General features: G+C 37.7%; 1 long non-coding RNA gene across 1 annotated transcript in view; it reads left to right on the top strand.

The window, feature by feature from the left end:
- Window positions 1-516, top strand: part of LOC147817088 (uncharacterized) — a 1,687-nt gene extending 1,171 nt beyond the window's left edge. The window contains exon 2 of the long non-coding RNA XR_015436645.1: window positions 105-516. This is a non-coding gene — a long non-coding RNA (uncharacterized LOC147817088). The remainder of the gene's footprint in view (window positions 1-104) is intronic.
- The last annotated feature ends 5,981 nt before the right edge of the window (window positions 517-6,497 follow it).

Below are 6,497 nucleotides of genomic sequence, written 5' to 3'. Positions count from 1 at the left end.
ATTAATTGAAGTAAACACGACTCAATTTTTTTCTACTAAGTAAGGTTGATCTTTTATATTGCTAACAACACAAATGTCAAAATTGTAAAACTTTTTGCCTTCAGGCTTTTTGAGGGCCCGCCCCAGGCTGGCCCCTGGACACTTGTTCCACTGGAACCATCACATGTGCAAATGTGACCTCAGAATCTCTGCATCGCTAACACCACCTACTCCTTGAGTAGTAGTGAAGTATTTTCCAAGGATCCCTTGAACTCACCTCAGGAGGACTTGAAGCAGATGCTGTGAAGGAGGATGGCAGGTCAGAACATGTGACAGGGCTTTGGTAGCATGTGACGGTCCCGCCAGTGTCCAGGTCTGAGGGTGGTGGGAGAGAGGATTAGTTAGAAAAAGATCTGGAAACTCTCAACAGGAAGAAAGATCTTTGAAAAGTCATTCCCTCAAATTAGTGAATGTGCCATGAAATGGTATGAGCTTAGTGTGTCATAGCCGACCATTAAACTTTGTCATTTCATTCCATGCTCTCATGTTCACTGGCATTGACAAAAACAAAGCTCTCACTGACCTTTGACTGTGATTTCCAAACTGTAAAAACTATAAGAACCAAGCTTCTGAATACATTTGGGACAAGAAATGTTCTTGTAAATAGGATTTCTCTTTACAATATGTCTGATTTTAGAGAGTAAACACACTTTTACTCCCATCTGAAACAACATGTCATCAGAATCTCATGTCCTGCACTGAGATAACTGTGTATATGTCAGCTGTGAAACGTCCCAGACACAGTGGAGATATCACCCCACAGAGCAGCAGAGAGCCAAGACCAAACCCACCTACAGAACAAATAGTGCCAAGTTACTCTGCTCACATCTGTTTGTTTTCTTTTCTGCTTCAAAACCAACAGGGATGAAGTGAAACAATACAACCAAAGTCAGTTCAGCCTCTTTAACAGCAACATGACAGAAGTGTTGGTACTATTAGTTTGTGTTCAGATTGTTGTTTAGGTTCTTGATCCTCTTTGTTTATAATGTTTACCTGGATTTGTGTTCACACACACACACACACACACACACACACACACACACACACACACACACACAAAGGTGATGCAAGATTAAACATCTACTACAATAAAACAATAAATATATAGATCTTTAATTACTTTTGATATAATACCATGAGAGCTTTTCATTCTAATAATAATAATAATAATGATAAACTTTATTTGTACAGCACCTCTCAAGAAATGTAGCATAAAGTGCTTTACAACAATGACATGCACCAAGTGCATTACCTGAAAAGACATGGAATGAAGGTAAAAACGTGTGAAATACGTTGATGTAAAATGAGTTGGAATAATAATAAATGAAATAATAAATCATTGAAAAATATCCAGATCTAATATCCAGAGGAGGCATGTCCCAGAGTTTAGGGGCATAAAAACAAAAAGCGGCCTCACCGGTGTCTTTATGGGACATAAGGAAATATTTAGGACATAAAAGCTCACTGGTCTTTGTAAAACACATCACAAAGTCCACTTTAAAAGAAAGACTCAAACAGCTGCTCACTGTAGTTTTTAATCAAACAAACAAGAGGAAATATATGAAGCATTTGTTGGGGACAACAGAATCCACATTTTGGACATTTTTACGAAGAAAAATATAGAAAATCACCAGACTGATCCTTTTAATCCATGTGTGATGTAAGAAAAAAAAACAACTTACAACTAAAGCTGCTCCTGGATCAGGGATTACAGAGTCTGATGTGGGGAGAAACCGCCCTCCTTCCCTCCCTCCCACCCTCCCTCCCTTTTTCTCCCACTCTAATGTTTAAACGAACCTGAAGACGATCTCACCCAGCCCACAAGAACAATATTGGTTTTGGACTCGGCCGTAGCCGCTTGCTGGGTGGGTGTGTTCCTTCACTGAGGACTGGATCATCTTCACACACTGATCTGAATTTGAAGAGTGTGTGTGAACCTTCAGATGTTTGAGAACTGCTCATTGATTCAAATGTTAAACTATTTTAAAGTGTAAAGAACTGAATGTAGCTCACAGATACTGTAGACACAAGTGACTCCCTAGAAAGTGTAAATCCATTTCATGTACAGAGGCCAAGAAAGGCCATAGGCAAATATTTTTTATCCTGTTATCTCAACATAAAGAAGCTGGTTATCCCGAGAAGAAATTATGAGGAGAAAACTTCAGTACAGTTGGAAGATATTTGCAGATTCGAACTCCCTGGTTGAATAACTCATAACCAAAACATTGAGAAAACCAATTGAAATTATAGATCAGTAGTTATTTGTCAGTTTAACTCTCTGAAGTCGACGGATGTTTCTATTAAGATCTCTGTGACAGTGCAGCGTACAGATGTGGTTAAAGTTGTTAGAATCTGTAGGCTGTCCACTTCCCGTTTCACATTCTTGCGAGATTGTGTGTGACTCGTAGGTGGAGCTAGAAGGCCTCTAATAGTTTGAAATAAAAAGTCTGTGACTGCAGCTTTTCTGTGATTTTATTTATCCAGCTGAACTTGTAGCACAGAACTATACGACAGTCTCACGTACCATTGTCTTCTCCTACGTTTCACCGGCGCAGGGCTGAGTCCTCTCAGTGAAGCGAACTCTAAGCTGCTCCTGTCTCCTCAGCTCACACTGAATCACTTAACAAGTGCAAGTTTACATCGCTCAGGTTTCCTCTGGGGGTGGGGGGTGGGGGCTCCATCGGACAGTGCAGAAAGGTCAAGAGAGCAGAGCAGTTCCCACACAAATGAATGTTTGTGTCTCTGCTGTGTGCCGCTGGAAAGGTCAGGGTGAGGTCAGCCATAAGGTGGTGAGACCTTTATTATTAAGTATTAATGTTTAGCTTGAGGGTTTTGTTATGTGGGACAAGTTCAACCACAGAGACACATCCCACTCTCCTTCACCAGGAGCTCGGCTTCATATTCAACTGCCGAGAAAATCGATCTCCCCACGTGAAACGACACGTGTCGTTTATTTTACATTTAAAAACTGCAGCTGACTCTCTGAAAGCTGAAGAAGAAAAGTGCCGAGACCTTAGACAAGTCCGTGTCAGTGAGAGTCAGTAACAAATCCAAATCTTGGCTCTAAGTGTTATTAACTGGGACCCTGTGGTGTGAGTCATGTCTGTGTGAGATCTCTAACAAACTGTGTGACAGCATCTGGTTCAAATTACGTCATACATTTATAATGGTCGGATTACAGCAGTGAAAACTAAGTCCAGGTTCAGGTTTAAATCCTAAACAACGACTGAGACAACACAACTGTCCTCACTGCCACTGGATGTTAACTCAGTGTTACTTTCAACAGCCACAAGGGTTTTTTATTCATTTTATTTCATAAAATATTTTAATATTTATTTTTCTTTTTATTTATTTATATATTCATTACTTTATTTTTTTTATATTTTATATATATATATGTATTTTTTGTTTGTTTATTCATTTATTTATTTTAATTTTTCAAATTTTATTGATTTTTATTTGTTTATTTTTAATTTGTTTTAAATTGTATTTATTTGTTTTTATTTTTCAAATTTTTTTTTTTATGTATATATTTTTTATTTTTATCCTTATTAATTTTATATTTCATGGCTGTTATTTTTACTTAGGGAAAGGGAAGGGCGAAAATGTTTCAATATGTTTTCATTATTATTATTTGTTTGTTTTTCTTCATCATATATTTCTAACTTTCGATCAGTATTAATGCTGATTGTGTAAACCACAAACATCCACAAGGGGGCGAACATTCACAACAAACGTCCCTCTACACTCGTGAACACGTCTTCATCTCTGGGAATGTTCTGTTGCTCATGTTCATTTCTTCAGATATCAGATATCACAGCTGAGCTTCAGTGCAGTACTTGAGTAAATGCACTTAGTTACTTTGCTCTGAATCATGATTTTCATTTGATTGTCCCCAAAGCGGCTGAGAGAAACTGTCATTTGTTGTTGTTGTTACTGAGAGAGAGAGAGAGAGAGAGAGAGAGAGAGGGAGAGAGAGAGAGAGAGAGGGAGAGAGAGACATCTTTACAATGTTCAATCACCTGCTTTTATTTTCATTGTAGGGGAGAGTGGTGATGTTTGCAACAAGTCTTATTCCTCCAACCAGAACCCTGCTAGAGAGCTGACACTCAAACGGCACATGCAAGTCATCTCTTTTTTCATGATCTGTACTTTTGTCAAACTGTCCTGAGCTTTTTTATTTTTATTTTCAATGAATCAAAACTTACTGAGTTTGAATAATTGTGTTGTTGACTTCTAAGTGATTTGATGCTCTGACAGGCTGAAGACAGTTGTAACTCTCCCCAAGCTGAGCAGCCAAAACACAACAGACCATGCAACAGTGTTTCAACATTTTTTTGTTCAAAATAGACAAAATCATTGTTCATTTAACACAAGAAAAATACAAACAAGTTATTTTGGAGAATTATTTTGTTAGCTTCTTGTGTTCTTATAATGTATTTGCCTTGTCTCTTAAGCAATAAAATAGATCAATTAGGTTCTCTGTTCTGCGCAAAACAAAACTCTGATAAATATTATTAAATAAATAAATAAATAAAATTAAAATATTTATTATAAAACAATGCACATTTCCACAATACTATGCTTATTGGGACAAAAGGCAAAAGTTAGCGAAATTTTATGCATTTTCAATATGTTGCAACTGTCCTCAGTGTTTGGGGTCAGTTGCAACATTTGAGTTCTTCCATTAAAATCAATATTGTGAATGCGATGTCATATATAATCATCTTTAAATGGTTTTGGTCAGTAGCAGATAGATGTAAGTTTAATGTATAAAAGTTTGGTTGGTCTAGAACAAATAGTCTCTGAGAAAATGAGAGAAATGCAAAAAAAAACAAAAAACAAAAAGTGTTGCAACTGTCCCCAGTCGTCCCTACATCAGTGTTATTGTGAAGCGAGCAGAGAAACGAGATGCTGGAACTCTGTGCGAGTTAACGACTGTTTTTAAGTCTAAATGTGAAATAAATAAAGAGTTCTCAGTCTGAGGAAAGATAAAAGAAAATGTCGTTCTGGTGTCACTTTGTTGTTCTGCCCACTTTATGATTATTTCAACGGCACGAAATGACTTCTTTCTTTAATCTACAAAGCGAGACACTTTGTTTAATGAAGACATTCTCATCTTTTAAATTTTATTTAACACTGTGTTTCATTTTGTCGGAGAATGACCCACTTACCGTTAAAATACAGACGATTGCATCGACACTCATTATTTCAGAGCGAGAGGGTTTTACAGTGTGTCTGAGAGTTTCATCAACTTTCTTTTTAAGGCCTTTAATATGATGGATGTGATGAAATTTTTATGACAGGATATGATGAAATTGTATTTTTGCGCTGCAGATGTCTTATTTTAACATATTCCTCTCTGTCGGGGAAACATCAAACACTCTCAGGCTCCGTCTCCGTCTCGGTGTTTAAATGTGACAGCTGAGTGCACGATGCTTTGTGTTTCACCGCTCTCGTTAGACACGTCACCACTAAACGTGAATATTGAACCTCACGACAGGCTCGTCACTTTTACTGTGATCAAAGGGACGACAAACAGGATTTCTACTGACCCGCAGCGGATAAATATATCTATGGACATGGATTTGTTTTTTATCAGTGTCACGCCTCAGCGGTTTCTTATTCAGCTCTGCTTCTCAAAATACACCTCGCCTTTAAAAGCTTAAAATGCCTACAATGGTTGGAGACGCTCAACCCAAAGACAGACAAACAAAAGGTGTAAGTGAAAACTAGAATCATAGAAAATATGAACCATTTGTGTTAAATCTGGTCATAATTGCTGTGTGATATGGGGTAAATGAATTAAAAGTGTTTTGTGAACTCAAACTGACCTTTGACCTCAAAAATCTAAGCACTTCATCCTTGAGTCCAAGTGAACGTGGAATAAAAATGCGTCTTTAAGAACAAAAGGGAAACTTACAAAAAAAAAAACAGAAAATCCAAAACCCCAGGAGCTCGACAAACGAAACTTCACTGAAGGAACAGGAACAAAACTGGAGGACAACAGGATTTCAACAGGTCAAAAACAGATGGACTGACGAAGACGAGAGCAGAGACTAAATAGACACAAGGAAGGCAAGAGTAATTGAACGCCGGTGAAGACAATTCCCCCGGAGGGACACACAAAAACAAAGACTGCAAAAAAATCTAACATGAGACACACACAACGGAAGTGATTCCAAAATAAAACAGGAAATGAATGACTCAAAAGTCCAAATCATGTCCAAATGTGTTCAAACATAGTTCAAGTGTCCATCAGGGCAAACCATGACAAAAAAGGTGAATGCTTAAGCATACTGATTCCATTTACAATGGAATTAACTCCTCGCTATTATATCATTTGTAACAATGCAATTTATGTCAATTAAAGTTCGTATCAGGTGCAAACAATAAAACAAAATAATCAGAGCAGAGAAAGACGTTCTGTGTCTGGCTGGGGGTGGGGAGGGTGGGGT

The sequence above is a fragment of the Seriola lalandi genome, unplaced genomic scaffold, assembly GCF_002814215.2.
Source record: "Seriola lalandi dorsalis isolate HSWRI2012SDOR001 ecotype SW California unplaced genomic scaffold, Sedor1 jcf7180002054981, whole genome shotgun sequence".
Taxonomy (NCBI): domain Eukaryota; kingdom Metazoa; phylum Chordata; class Actinopteri; order Carangiformes; family Carangidae; genus Seriola; species Seriola lalandi.
The sequence above is the reverse complement of the archived record's forward strand: the minus strand, read 5'-3'. Positions and strand labels throughout refer to the sequence as shown.